This window comes from Boleophthalmus pectinirostris, unplaced genomic scaffold (genome assembly GCF_026225935.1).
Source record: "Boleophthalmus pectinirostris isolate CB_2022bp ecotype Guang Dong unplaced genomic scaffold, ASM2622593v1 HiC_scaffold_22, whole genome shotgun sequence".
Lineage (NCBI taxonomy): Eukaryota > Metazoa > Chordata > Actinopteri > Gobiiformes > Gobiidae > Boleophthalmus > Boleophthalmus pectinirostris.
Window position 1 is genome coordinate 38,752,685 of NW_026571190.1, and position 14,683 is coordinate 38,767,367.

The 14,683-nt window shown below is 39.1% G+C and overlaps 1 protein-coding gene across 1 annotated transcript in view; it reads right to left on the bottom strand.

Moving 5' to 3' along the window:
* Positions 1-14,683, bottom strand: part of lrba (LPS responsive beige-like anchor protein) — a 702,007-nt gene that overhangs the window by 18,397 nt on the left and 668,927 nt on the right.

A 14,683-nucleotide genomic window follows, 5' to 3' on the forward strand; every position in this document is an offset into this window, starting at 1 on the left:
TTTTCTCTTCAAATTGCTTCTGGATTTGCGAAAAAAAAAAAAAAAAAACTAAACAAAACATAATTTACATTTACAACAAGTATTATCCCACAAAAAAAAGTAAAAATTTGAAAATCAAATCATCAAAACCTGTTATACACACTTCAACATGAAACTTAATTCAGTAACAGGCAATAAAATAAAATAATAATCTGTTGTTATTAAAAATGCATAGATTATATATTAAAGTATAGATTTTATATTTATTTTTTATTTAGCGGCGTTAACTGTACGATATGAACTAGAATAAATTAAAATCAGGTCCAGAAACTTTAAATCTACGTAAACAAAACCCCGCGCGATCGCCATGGAAACGCACGGCAGCCTCCTCCCCCGTCCGTCCCGCCGTCCGCCCACACTGCTCCCTACGCCGCTCCCATAATGCACCGCTGTTTTATTGAATTCCATAACCTAATACAGGGCCTCTAATGAGAGCGCCGACCCGAGCCCCGGCTACTGTAAAACGCATTATTACAGCGAAACCCGCGGAGAGACTGTACCCGTGACCCCGGTGCATTGTGGGAGCCCCCGCTGTAAAAATGACAAGACACGGACCACGTTAAGGACTTTACTGAGGCCCGAGTCCATAAAGGCGCAGACGGATAATGTGTCCCAGCTCGGGCCGGAGCAGAAGGGCCGATTTCAACGGGCAAAACCAGATTAGCCGTAATTGAATTTTTTGGGCGTATAAAGACGTTTTACAGGTGAAATACGAGAACGTCGGTGTAACTCTGGGGCATGTAGATGAAATTTTAACTTTGCTACAATTATTTAATGCAGGGCTGGAGCTGAATCATTTTTGAATGTTCTTATAAATCCTGAAATCTTGCTTGGCTTTTTTGATTTCTCTTTGTGATTTGGGGACCTGATGAGTGCAAAAGAAAGATTATATGTTTATAAAAGTTTTAGAACACCACACTTTTCCCAGTTTTTACTTTTTAATGTAAATTTTTATGTATTTTAATGTTTAATGATTTGCAAAAAACGATTTATTAAGTGTCAAAACAGCTCAAAATACGTTGGATATACTGGTCAAAGGTTGTAGGACACCACACTTTTTCCAGTTTTTTACCGTTTACTGTCGACTAAAATGTATTTTTAACTTTTGATTCCTGAAAGTGTCGACCTTTGGCAGACAGAACAGCTGAACACACTCGTGGCTCGTTCTTTTTACAACAGAAATCAAATATTCTTTAGAAAGTTCTTCCCAAATCTGTTGCAGAAGTTCCTCAGTCGCAGTTTTCTTGAGGTAGTTTTGGCAGAGCTTGAACTTGTGTTTTGTATGTTTTATCTTTTTTTTAAACCTCTGTCTGTTCAGTTTTTACCTTTGTACCATTTCAAGTTCTTCATTGGACTTGCACGACTTGAATTGCAATAAAAAACTGGAAAAATTAGGGTGTTCTAAAACTTTTGACCTGTGGTGTATACGTCCATATATGAGATATAAAATCAGACATGTCAAACTCAGGCCCAGGGGCCAAATTTGGCCTGTGATATAATTATATTTGCCCCATGAGATCATATCAAATCTGTATTAGAGCTGCCTGCTGATTACAGATCGACTATAGAGACATTATTTATTTAAAATGTTGTTATCATTTTATATTTTGCTTGTTCTGGATTCAGTGTTTAAGCAAAACTGTTATTAAACATTTATTTTAATAAGAAAAGGTTTAACATGACATATCTCAAAAGAAGAGAAAACACGCAGATGTTGTTGAAATTTTTCAATAAATATTTAGTTTGGCCAACGACTTAGTCCCAGTTTTTAATTTTGGCCTCTGTGAATTTGAGTTTAATACTCCTGTATAAAACATTTATTTTATGTTTTAATCATTTTGATGATAGTCACCGTAAATGGTAAAAAAAAACTGGAAAAAGTGTGGTGTTCTAAAACTTTTGCCCGGTAGTGTACGTGTTCACATGTGTGGGAGGAGGCTACTTATCCTGTTCATGTTTCGACGGAGCTGATAAAGGCCGTGTACTTTTTATTCATTCATATCTGTTTGTCCAGCTTCTGATAAAAAAAACAAACTATGAATCTTATGATAGAACACGTGGAATATGAATGGAAAATCTTCAGTCACATCAACCATTCTGAGAAAAATCTGGACCAGTTTTTACTCCAAACCCACAAATAAAAAAATAAAAAAATAACATAATAATAATAAAAATTCCACCTGGACTTGTTTGCCTCATTCCAAGTCTCTAAATCTCCTGTTTAGTGAGATCGGCTTCAGTTTTGACATGGGAACTGTCAAGACCGAACATCAGCTCAATCTACCGTCTCTCAGTCCATCCCCGGGGAGGATCTACCTGCTCTCACATTTACCCCAAGAAATTTAAGCAGTACAGTTTAGTACAGTTACAGCAGCAGCAGGGGCCAAAACTCCAGAGCCTCTTTCAGCTTCACAAAGAGTCGAGCCATTCGTCTGTGCTTCAGAAACAGATACAGTTTGAATTGAGAGTCTCTTAGTCAGACATTATAGGAAAAAATATGGGCTGAAACAAAAAGTGGATTTATTATTTAAAAAAGAGACAGATAAAATATGAAATCTGAAATAAGCCTGTCTGAAAATCATTTTTGAGAATGTGGAAAAATACTACCTTGTGTGTATAAATGTAAGAAACTGTATGATTATTATTATTATTATTAAATCATTTATTAAAGATCTTGTATTAAACAAAATGGACTCTTGTGAGTTTTAAGTCATGTTATAATGTTGTTACCTCCTCAAAAACAGACCTGGAGTTGTGTTTTGTTTCATTCACACATGTTTGAGTAACCCTGCATTATCTTATATTATCTTACATGTACTGGAGTTATGTAATCAGAGTACAAATTATGAGTAACTGTATTCGGTTACAGTTACTGTTTCCATGAGTGGTAATTGGATTACAGTTACTTTGTTGAAATAAATGGATTACACGGTGGTATTTTTCAGTTTTCACATTTTGGGCTATTCCCTTTTTTTTTTTCCCTCTGTAATTTCACTCATTACCGGACACTAAACCAGGACTAAACCAGGACTAAACCAGGACTAAACCAGGACTAAACCAGGACTAAACCAGGACTAAACCAGGACTAAACCAGGTCTAAACCAGGTCTAAACCAGGACTAAACCAGGACTAAACCAGGACTAAACCAGGACTAAACCAGGTCTAAACCAGGATTTAACAGGACTAAACCAGGTCTAAAACAGGATTTAACAGGACTAAACATGCTGTGTGGACCATGTCTCTTCTTCTTCTATCAATAATATTTTTAATTTGGTTCAGTAAAGTCTGTTTTTTTTATTTTCTTTTAGCAAACAAAACTTCTTATGTGAAGATTTCTGAGTCTTTGTTTCTCTACAGCAAATCAAGTAATCCAAAGTATTCAGATTACTTTACTCACCTAAAGTAACTTAATGGATTCCGTTACAAACTACATTTTGGGGTGTGTAATCTGTAATCTGTAGGGGATTACATTTTAAAAATCACCTTCTCAACACTGATTATCTGTCTGCATGTGCAAAGCTCAGACATACTCTGGTCCACCTTGTGATGTCATGAAGAGGTAGTTTTGAAGTTAAAACAGCTGCTTTTTACCTTTTGTTCAGGAGAGATCAGGAATTCAACGGTTGAAATGATCAAAATCAGACATGTCAAACTCAAACTTTGGCCCACAATATAATTATATTTGCACCGCGAGATCATCTCAAATCTGTATTAGAGCTGCCTGCCGGTTACAGATAGACTATAGAGACATGATTTACTAAAGATTTTGTTATTGTTTTATATTATTCTTGTTCTGGATTCATTGTTTAAGCAAAACTATTATTAAACATTTATTTTAATGAGAAAAGGTTTAACATTACATAGAAAGAAAGAAAGAAAACATGCAGATGTTGTTGAAATTTTTCAATAAATATTTAGTTTGGCCAACGACTTAATCCCGGTTTTTAATTTTGGCCTCTGTGAATCTGAGTTTGGCACCTATGACCTAGTGGCTCCGCTCAATTTCATTTCTCTCCAGCAACTAGGTCAGGAATCAAAATACACATCGCAAAAACCCTGGAAGTGCGAGTTCGGGCACCAGCCAATCAGCGTAGAGTCATATATTCTGTGTTGTCAACTATTCCCGAAAAATGTTTAATTTTGGCCTCTGTGAATTTGAGTTTGACACCCCTGATTGAAATGATTCTAGTGACAGTTTATGGAGTTTAAAAACACAGTGGAGCACTTCCCGTATTACCACATGACATCACAAGGTGGAAGAGAGTGTTTTCAGTTTGAGAGAAGAACTACTATCACCTAAATATGCAGGATTTGTGAGTTAAATATTTGTAAATGAAACAAAATACAACTTCAAGTCTGTTTGTGATGAGAAAACATAGATCAGAAAATAGCGTAACATGAGAATTTTACCCAAAATCTAAAATTAAAATGAAAAAGTCTGGCTATTTTTCTTTCATTTTGACTCTAAATTTAGCAAATATTTCCGCTGCAGATGAACCTGTGCGCCGCAGTTTGAGAACAACCGGTCAAGTTTTTATCTCGACTATAGCTCTAACCCCTGACATTTCCCCCTGTCAGAGGCTTAACCTGCCGCCCCTGTCACCGCCGCTCGTGTGCAGGTGAGATTTAGCGGTGGGGCGGGTGGGCCGGCGGGCGGTCGGGCTCCACGGCGAGCGGAGAGTCTGCGGTCTGACCCTCTCGCGCCTGATCACAGAGCGGTGTTGGAGCGGGGCCCCGGCCGGATCAATAAAGCTGATATATTGGTGTACGGGTGAACGCTGAGGGGCTCTGCGGGCGGCGGGGGGGGGGCGGAGGGGTAGGACGGGGCGGTGGGGGTGGGGGGGGACTGTGGGGCATTTGGTTTGAGTTAGGACACGTCTGACTGTGATCCAGGACCTGCACTCGAGTAACAGGCTACAGGATCACACAGTAACACAATAACACACAGACGAGACGCACACGCACACACACACACACACACACACACGCACACTTACTAACAGTTACACAAACACACACACACTTACAGTTACACACCTCCACAGAGAAAGACAAACACCTGCACATACACACAGAGACAGACACACACAGACTGAAAAACACATGAACAGACGCACGCACGTAGTATAAACACACACACAAACACACACACATGTAGCATACAGACACACACACAGACATAGACTGAAAGACACACACACACAGACATACTTACACACACGAACATACACAAAGCAGAGACACACACATACAGACTGAAAGACACACACAGCACAGACAGACACACAAACGCACAAACACACACATCGATAAAGCACAGACACACAACACACAGCACAGACACACACACACTTACAGTTACACACCTCCACAGAGAAAGACAAAACACAAACATACACACACGCAGACAGACAGACACACACACACACATAGACCGAAAAACACATGAACAGACACACACATGTAGTACAAACACAAACACACAAGAAAGAAACACTTACACAAAGACCGAAAGACACACACTTACAAACACTTAGACACATACACAGACATACACTTACAGATATAAACACACACACACAACACACACACACACACACACACAGACAAAGCACAGACACACACACAGAGCACAGACACACAACACACAACACAGACACACACACACAGACAAACACGGGGAGGTAATATGGGACGTCACAATGGAGACAGAAGTGCATCCAGTAAATGAATGATTATCAAACATTTTGAAATTGAATTTGAAAATAATGTAAAAACTGAATATTGTACCTGTAAATCTCTGCGACAGGCTTCAAAGTAAAATGTGAAATGTTCAGCGTATACAAATATATAATAAATATTAAGAATGTAAAAATGTATGAAGAAATTAGGAGAAAATATTAGCTGCAAAGAATCAGTTGCAATTTGAACTAAAATTTCAGGGTGAAATATTTCAGAGTTGTTTGTAATACAAAAAGTGTTATTTGAACTATTTGAAAGTTAAATGGGGATTCAAGTTGGGGTTATTTGCCAAAGCTGATATGACTGAAGTTAATTCAACAACCTCTAGTGTTAATTCAACTACCTTGAGTGTTTACTGAACTTCCTTTAGTGTTAATTTTACTTCCTTTAGTGTTAATTCAACTTCTCTCATTGTTAATTCAACTCCCCTTAGTGTTAATTTGGCACCTCTCACCAACCACTTCAAACTCCAAGACCAGTTTGAACCAATTTTGTACAGAATTTCATCTTAAATTAACTCAAATAAAGTGTAAAAATAAAACACCTCTTTGTGTTGTTTAGCCAAATCAGGATAACTCTACAAAGCGTTACCCGTTTACTCTCAAAATGTTAATATAACTCTTGATTTCAGGGTTAAACAGGAACTTTGGTCCAGTGTTACTTAATTAACACTTCAACAAAAATGTTAAATTAACTCTAGAACAGATTGGACTCAGATAAACCCTGAGAAAATGTTAAAACTGATTCTGTGAGAGTCGATTTTAACACTCAAGTTTAAAAACACAATGAAGCACTTCCTGTATCCCGGAGTGTTTTGGGTTTGAGAGGAGAACTCGGCTTAATAAATGCGGCGTTAGTGTGTTAAACATGTGTGAATGAAACAAAACACAACCTCGGGTCTGTTTGTGATGAGTAAACAACATCATAACACACGTCAGATTGTGTCGTGGGGCAGTAATTCCCTCGTGTCTCCAGCAGATGGCAGCGCTCACTTTCAATCCTCCCTCCTTTTTTCTGCACACACCCCAGCCCTCCCTCCGCCCTCCTCCCTCGCTCGGACATGTGTGTTGTGTGTTGTGTGCATGGACTGTACATAAAAATGGACATAGCCAACGAACGAGTCGCCGTGTTCCAAATCGGAAGTTCGCATTCTCAGGCTCTTTCGGCTCCGTCTGACCTTCTTTCCCGTTGACTTCCATTATAATACTGGAAAAGCTGCTGTGAGCCCGTAGACTGTATAAAAAACCATGGACTAAGCGAGTGTGACGTCACCCACGGCGTTCGGCTCCTTTGGAAAATCCGACTGCGAGTGTCACAGCATTTCTTTAACGTCACCTTTTGTTTTGTACGATCATAAACGATAAATTTTGTGTACCTTCTTTGTCATTATTATGTTTGTACGACCATAAACGGGAAAATTAACAAAAAAAAACCCTTTCATTCTTTATTCTGGTTGTGGTTTATTTTGTACGATCATAAACGACAAACTTTTGCACCTTCGTGATCATTATTAATAGTTTGTACGACCTTAAAAGGATTTATTTATTTATTTTAAATACTTAAGATTCTTCATTCTCATTGTTGTTTATTTTGTACGATCATAAACGACAAACTTCTGTGAATTCATTAACATCACTGTTAGTTTGTACGACCATAAACGGGAAAAAACTTTTTTTTTTTTAAATCTTTACATTCTTTATTCTCATTGTGTTTATTTTGTACGATCATAAACGATACATTTTGTGTCTACATTGTCATTACTATGTTTGTATGACCATAAACGGGAAAAAAATTTAATAAAAATGCTTATATTCTTCATTCTTGTTGTGATTTATTTTGATATGATCAGAAATGATAAATTTTGTGCCTTCCTAATATTTCTTATCAGTTTGTACAACCATAAACGAAAAAAATAAAAAATAAATCCTTAATTCTTTCATTTTCATTGTGGTTTATTTTGTACGATCATAAACCATATATTTTTTTGCCTTCTTTGTCATTATTATGTTTGTATGACCATAAACGGGAAAAAAATTAAATAGAAATCCTTACATTCTTCATTCTCGTCATGGTTTATTTTGTTCGATCATAAACGATAAACTTTTGCGCCTTAGTTGGCATCACTATTAGTTTGTACGACCAAAAACGAGAAAAAAAAAAAATAAATCCTTCATTTCATTTTCATTGTGGTTTATTTTGTACATTCATAAACGATAAATTTGGTGTCTTCTTTATCATTTGTATTAGTTTGTACGACCAGAAACAGGGAGAAAAAAAAAATCTTTACATTCTTCATTCTCATTGTGTTTTATTTTGATACAATCATAAACGACAAACTTTTGTGCCTTCGTAAACATTATTATTAGTTTGTACGATCATAATCAATACATTTTGTGCGACCATAAACGAAAACAAACAAAAAAAAATCCTTACATTTATTCATTGTCATTATGGTTTATTTTGTACGATCATAAACGATAAACTTTTGTGCCTTCTTTGCCATTATTATTAGTTTGTTTGACCATAATATAGCACAATACAAAAAAAAAAGGAAAGATATTAGGTTAAAATTATATTTAGTATGCATAGTATGTGATTTATTTTGCTATATGTAAATATTTGTAAAGTTTCGTCATCAATGTACAGAAGCAACCACATCTTTTTTGAATTTTTAAAACTATATCATGAACAGATGTGGATTAATATACTTTTTATTCATAATATATAGAGCCTTGCTCCAAAGTCGCCTCATAACCGCCACCATCGATGAGCTTCACTTGACTGAGTCGAACGCTGTGGGAGAGGTCACACTCGCTTAGTCCACTTCTTTATACTGTCTACCGGTTGTGTGTACAGTATGTGTCTGTGTGTCTGTGTTTGTGTATATGTGTGTGTGTCTTGCATGTGTATGATGCATGCAAGTGTCTCTTCAGTGTCGGATGTTCACACTGTGTAATATATGAGAAGTATGTGTGTGTGTCTAGTGTGTGTGTGTGTGTCTCATATATGTGTGTGTGTCTTATATGTGTGCATCTCACGTGTGTGTGTGTCTCTCATATTTGTGTGTGTCTCATATATGTGGGGGTGTCTCATATGTGTGTGTACGTGTCTGTGTGTGCATGTCTCATAAGTGTGTGTATGTGTGTCTCATATGTGTGTGTCTCATAAGTGTGTGTATGTGTGTCTCATAAGTGTGTGTATGTGTGTCTCATAAGTGTGTGTCTGTGTGTCTCATAAGTGTGTGTGTGTGTCTAGTGTGTGTGTGTCTAGTGTGTGTGTGTCTCATAAGTGTGTGTGTGTCTCATAAGTGTGTGTGTGTCTCATAAGTGTGTGTGTGTGTCTCATAAGTGTGTGTGTCTCATAAGTGTGTGTATCTCATAAGTGTGTGTGTGTGTGTGTGTGTCTCATAAGTGTGTGTGTGTCTCATATGTGTGTGTGTGTCTAGTGTGTGTATGTCTCTCATAAGTGTGTGTATCTAATAAGTGTATGTGTGTCTTGTGTCCTGTGTGTGTGTGTAAGTGTATGTCTCATATGTGTGTGTGTGTATGTCTCATATGTGTGTGTGTGTGTGTGTGTGTGTGATGTCCACAGCTGTTGTGCGTCAGTTGTTGGACGGTGAATAAAGAAAAGCTCTGTCTATGTGCATGTACATGAGTCTATAGAGACACGTGTGAGTCTGTGTGTCACTGTGCAGGGACTAAACTCTGTACACACACTCTGTACACACACACACACTATACACACACACACACACACACACACACACACACACACACACACACACACCCCGTATACACATACACACATTGGACAGAACGACAATTCACATTTTAAAGCGCCCATACTACACTGTTTTGTTTTCTATGTTATAATGTAATTTCCTCGTCACAAACAAACCTGGAGTTGTGTTTTGTTTCATTCACACATTTTTAAACACCAAACCCTGCAGATTCAAATGGAAAATACTTGTGAGCTCCACTGTGTTTTTAAACTACATACACCTTCACTAGAATCATTTCAATCGTTTTTGTTTCAGCCCTGGAATTGATACAAAAAAACAGCTCCAGGTCTGTTTTTTTTAGGAGGTAACAAGATTCAAGAGTTAATTTTGCATAATATTGAACCTTTAAACATAAAACAATACAAAAGTCACATTTCAGAAGATGTTTGTAGAGATCTAAACTACAAAATCAGCAGCTTTATACAGATTAAAACAGAGAATTTTGTTGTTTGTGGAGGAAATTATGGTACTTCTCGAAAATTGCAGCCACTTGCGTCTTTTCAAATTGCGATTTCGATGAGATCAGGGTTAATCTGGAAAGTAATGATTAAAGTTAAAAGTTAGAATCCGTCTGAAATACAGCTGCAGTTTTTAATGCAACGTAATTTCCTCCAATAACAGTAAAATGTCGTGTTTGATTGTGTATAAAAGCTGCAAACCCTGGAGTTTAGATCTGCACAAACACGCTCTGAAATGTGACTCCTGTTTCACTTTGTCACTTCATATTTCAATCTTTTTGTCATTTCTTCTGGCTGTGTTCAAAATGTGAACTTAGGACAGAAATTTATTATTGAAACTGTAACGAAAAACTTGCCAGAAAAATCACAATTACAAATTTTACCCAAATTGTTCAGAAATTCTGGGAAATTTAAGTTAATGTAATGTCCCGAAGAGGCAAAAAAATAAACATTGTGTGTATGTTTGTGTGTGTGTATGTATGTGTGTGTTTGTGTGTGTGTGTATGCATGCATGTATGGGGGGTTGTGAGACTGCATGTGTATATGTGTGTGTGCATAATGTGTGTGCCTGTATGTTTGTGGGTGAAAGTATGCGTGTGTGTGTGTGTAGTTGTGTGTGTGTTGTGTGTGTGTGTCTGTATGTTTGTGTGTGTGTCTGTATGTTTGTGTGTGTGCATGTCTGTATGTTTGTGTGTGTGTCTGTATGTTTGTGCGTGTCTGTATGTTTGTGCGTGTCTGTATGTTTGTATGTATGTGTGTATGTCTGTATGTTTGTGTGCGTGTGTGTCTACATGTTTGTGTGTCTGTCTATATTTGTGTGCATGTATGAAGGTTGTGGGGACGTGAGCATATGTTTGTGTTTGTCTGTGTGTGTGTGTGTCTGTATGTGTGTGTGTGTGTGTGTAACGCATGAATGGGAGTTGTGCGTTTGCATATATTTGTGTGTGTATGCATGCATGTATGGGGGTTGTGAGAGTGTGTGTGTGTGAGTGTATGTTTGTGTGTAATGTGTGTGTGTATGTCTGTATGCTTGTGTGTGTCAGTATGTGCGCGCGTGTATGTTTGTGTGTGCGTGTATCTGTACGTTTGTGTTTGTGTGTGTCTATATTTGTGTGCAAGTATGCATGTATGAAGGTTGTGGGGACGTGTGTGTGTGTTTGTGTGTGTGTGTGTCTGTATGTTTGTGTGTGTGTATGTATGCTTTGTGTGTGTTTGTGTGTGTTTTCATGTTTGTGTAAGTATGCATATATTTTGAGGTTGTGGGATGTCTCTCTGTGTGTCTGTATGTTAGTGTGTGTATCTTGGGGTTGTGTGTGTGTGTGTATGTGTGTGTGTGTGTGTGTGTGTGTGGTCTGGAGAAATGGAGCATCACATTGTGGTGGTGCAGAGTCTCTTCTTGTCTGGTCCTCAACATGGCCGCCGCTCACAGAGTTCAGGAGGAACACGCCGACGCAAACACACACACACACCGACACAAACACACACTTTTGTCCTCATAAATCCATCAAAGAAAAGATGAGATTTTGGAATGTGGCGAGGGAAAGTGAAAGTGAAAGTGAAAGTGAGCACAGTGTTTTTTGTTCTGCTGTTTACTACTCTTACCATTGGACTCATTTAGACTCAGAATGAAGAAGTTTCTCTCTGCAGACTGGATTCCAGAGTTCCATAATTTTGTTCAAATCAAATGAATACGCTGAATCCAAGTTTTTAATCATCGAGATTTTGAAAAACTGCGAAATGGTGAAGTCAAGGATTATCATGATATTATGAGTTTACCCCTGACATTTTTTACTCGCAATTACATTTAGATATCTGTACAAATGTATAATGGCGTAGTGTACAATTTCTTAAATATCAAAAAAAGTATAATAAGAATGAAATCAGAAAGATCTTCCACCGCGTGAAAAACTGCCAGTTCCTGCTCCGATTTTGTTTAAAATCAGAATCTTCCAGTGTGTGCAAAAAAATATCAAGATTAAATTTTTTTACCCAGCCTTGGTAGCAACATAACGACTGAGAAAAAGTGCTGCTTTTTACAATGTATTTTTATTTTTATTTTTTTTTTACTAGAAAAAGCAAAACAGCAGACAACCTCTATTATAAATAAAATATTAATAAAAAAATAAATACTGTCCAGTGTTAAGAAAGTGAACATTAAAACGGCTTCACACGTTCCACCTGAGAAAGTCCGCGTGTGAAAACCCCTCGTCTGCGGCTCAGACTCTGCGTCTCATTAACACAATCACAATTAGTCGTAAATTTGAGGTCGTTTGTAGCGGCTCGGAGAAAAAAACGCTCAGGACGCCGGAGCTGAGAGAATCAACACGACGACGACGACGACGGGAAAGAACAGAAACAGAAACAGAAAGAGACTTTGATCACGGCTAAAGACACATGTTCAGGAACACACGAGAGAGAGAGAGGGAGGGAGAAGAGAGAGGGAGAGAGAGGAGGGGAAGAGGAGAGAGAGGTAGGGAGGGAAGAGAAAGAGAAGAGGAGAGGGGGAGGGAGAGAGAGGGGAAGAAAGAGAGGGGGAGGAGGAGAAAGGAGAGAGGAGAGAGAGGGGGGCACAGAGAGAGAGAGGGAGAGAAGAGGGGAGGAGCGAGACAGAGAGAGGAAAGGGGAGAGGAGTGGAGAGAGAAGAGAGAAAGAGAGGGAGAGCAGAGAGAAAGGGAGGATGGGGGAGGGAGAGAGGAGAGAAAGAGAGCAGAGGGGAGAGGAGAGAGAAAGAGAGGATGGGGAGGGAGAGAAAGAGAGAGGAGAGAAGAGGGAGGAGAGAAAGAGAGAGGAGAGGGAAGGGGAGAGGAGAGAGAAAGAGAAGAGAGAGGGAGAGAGGAGAGAAGAGGGAGAAGAGAAAGACAGAGGAGAGGGGAGGGGGGAAGAGAGGAGAGGAGAGAGGGAGAGAGAAGAGAGGGAGAGAGGAGAGGGTGAGGAGAGAAAAGGGGGAGAGAGAGGAGAGAGAAGAGAGGGAGCGAGGAGAGGATGAGGAGACAGAGGAGAGGAGAGAAAAGGGAGAGAGCAGAGAGAGGAGAGAAAGAAGAGAGGGAGCGGAAGGGGAGAGGGGGAGGAGAGAGAGGAGAGGAGAGAGGAAGGGAGGAGAGGAAAGAGAGGGAGACGGAGGGGAGAAAGGAGGGAAAGAGCGAGAGAGAGGGAGAGATGGGGAAAATGGGAGAGAAGAGAGGGAGAGGGAAACACGAGGTAGAAGAAAAAGACAGAGGAGAAAGAGAGAAGAGAGGGCAGGGAGAGGGGACGAGAAGAGAGAGAGAGAGAGAGAGGCAGAGGGAAAGAGGAGAAAAGAAAGAGAGAAGGGAGGAGGGGAGGGGGGGTCATTTGCGGCATTTTTCACTTTTATCGAGCGCTCTGACCCTTGACCCTGAACCCCACCGCCAAACTTTAACGTCTCTAAGTGGCCCTCACTCTCACTGCTACACACACACACACACACACACACACACACACACACACACACACACACACACACACACACACACACACACACACACACACACACACAAATACTGGGTATACTAGGACTGACAAAAGTATAAAAAAATCAAATAAAAATCAAATCACAAGTTCCTTTGCTTAAATCCATGGTTTTATAGCAGCAACAGCTCATAAACATCGTGAACTACATTTCCCATGATTCATTTCAGTGCAGACAACATGTAAGTAATAGGTTTTTTACTTGAATTCTTGGGATTATGACGGAAATAATTCACACCAAAATCTTGTCAGGGTATTTTAAAAGCAAAAAAAGTGTCCCGTCTACAATTATATCAGCCTCTCCAAAATATCGCAATAAATATCGTACAGAGATTTGGATATCGTTACATCCGTATAAGTCGTTATTGTTTAAATCATGTTGTAGTTCGTTGTACACAGCCCACCTCTGGATTAATTACAAAAAAGCGAGTTTGCAAAGACTACAGGTGCCTACAATGACGCTTTTCGGTGCTTTTGAGGAGGCCACGGTGGACGAGTGCGACAGAAATGTTTGTTACTGCACGAGTGAACACTTTAAGAACTTTAATGTACAGTTTTATTTACAGGCTGAACAAATCGGACAATGAAATAATAACGTCACTCACAAATTTGAGATTCAGTGTGATAAGATCTCAGTGCAACATGTGGAGACACTGGTGTGCATAAACATAAATGGTTATTGTTTTGTCGCTGTCTTGGTCTGTTTTTAATGCTTTAGAACGATCTGAGTCTGAAGAAGCAGTCTAAGACTGAGACTGCAGGAATTAACGCTCAATTCCAAACTGAAAATCTTTTTGCGAGGTCGTTCAACATTTCCAATTAAATGTGACTTGTATGTGACTCCAGTGTGAACGTTAACGGCAAAGTGTTTCGATGTGACACTGGAGACACGACAACGTCAACCGCAGCGAGCGTCTCTGTGTTTACAGGAAGTTGTCCAAACATGGACGCAGCTTTTTAAAGTTCCTCTCGTAGGGGCCAGAACTCAAAACTTACCTTGTTTTAGGAGGCCAGATTGAGAAAGAGTCGTTGGTGGGACAGCGGCAGCGACGTCTGTTGAAAGGAACGTGTGGATGTGGAGACGGAGCCAAGAGTGGTGAGTGGTGATGTGCTTCACTTCAGTGACACAGAGTTCATTAAAAAAACGCTGTACTGTGCGCACATGTACGTTTGTGTC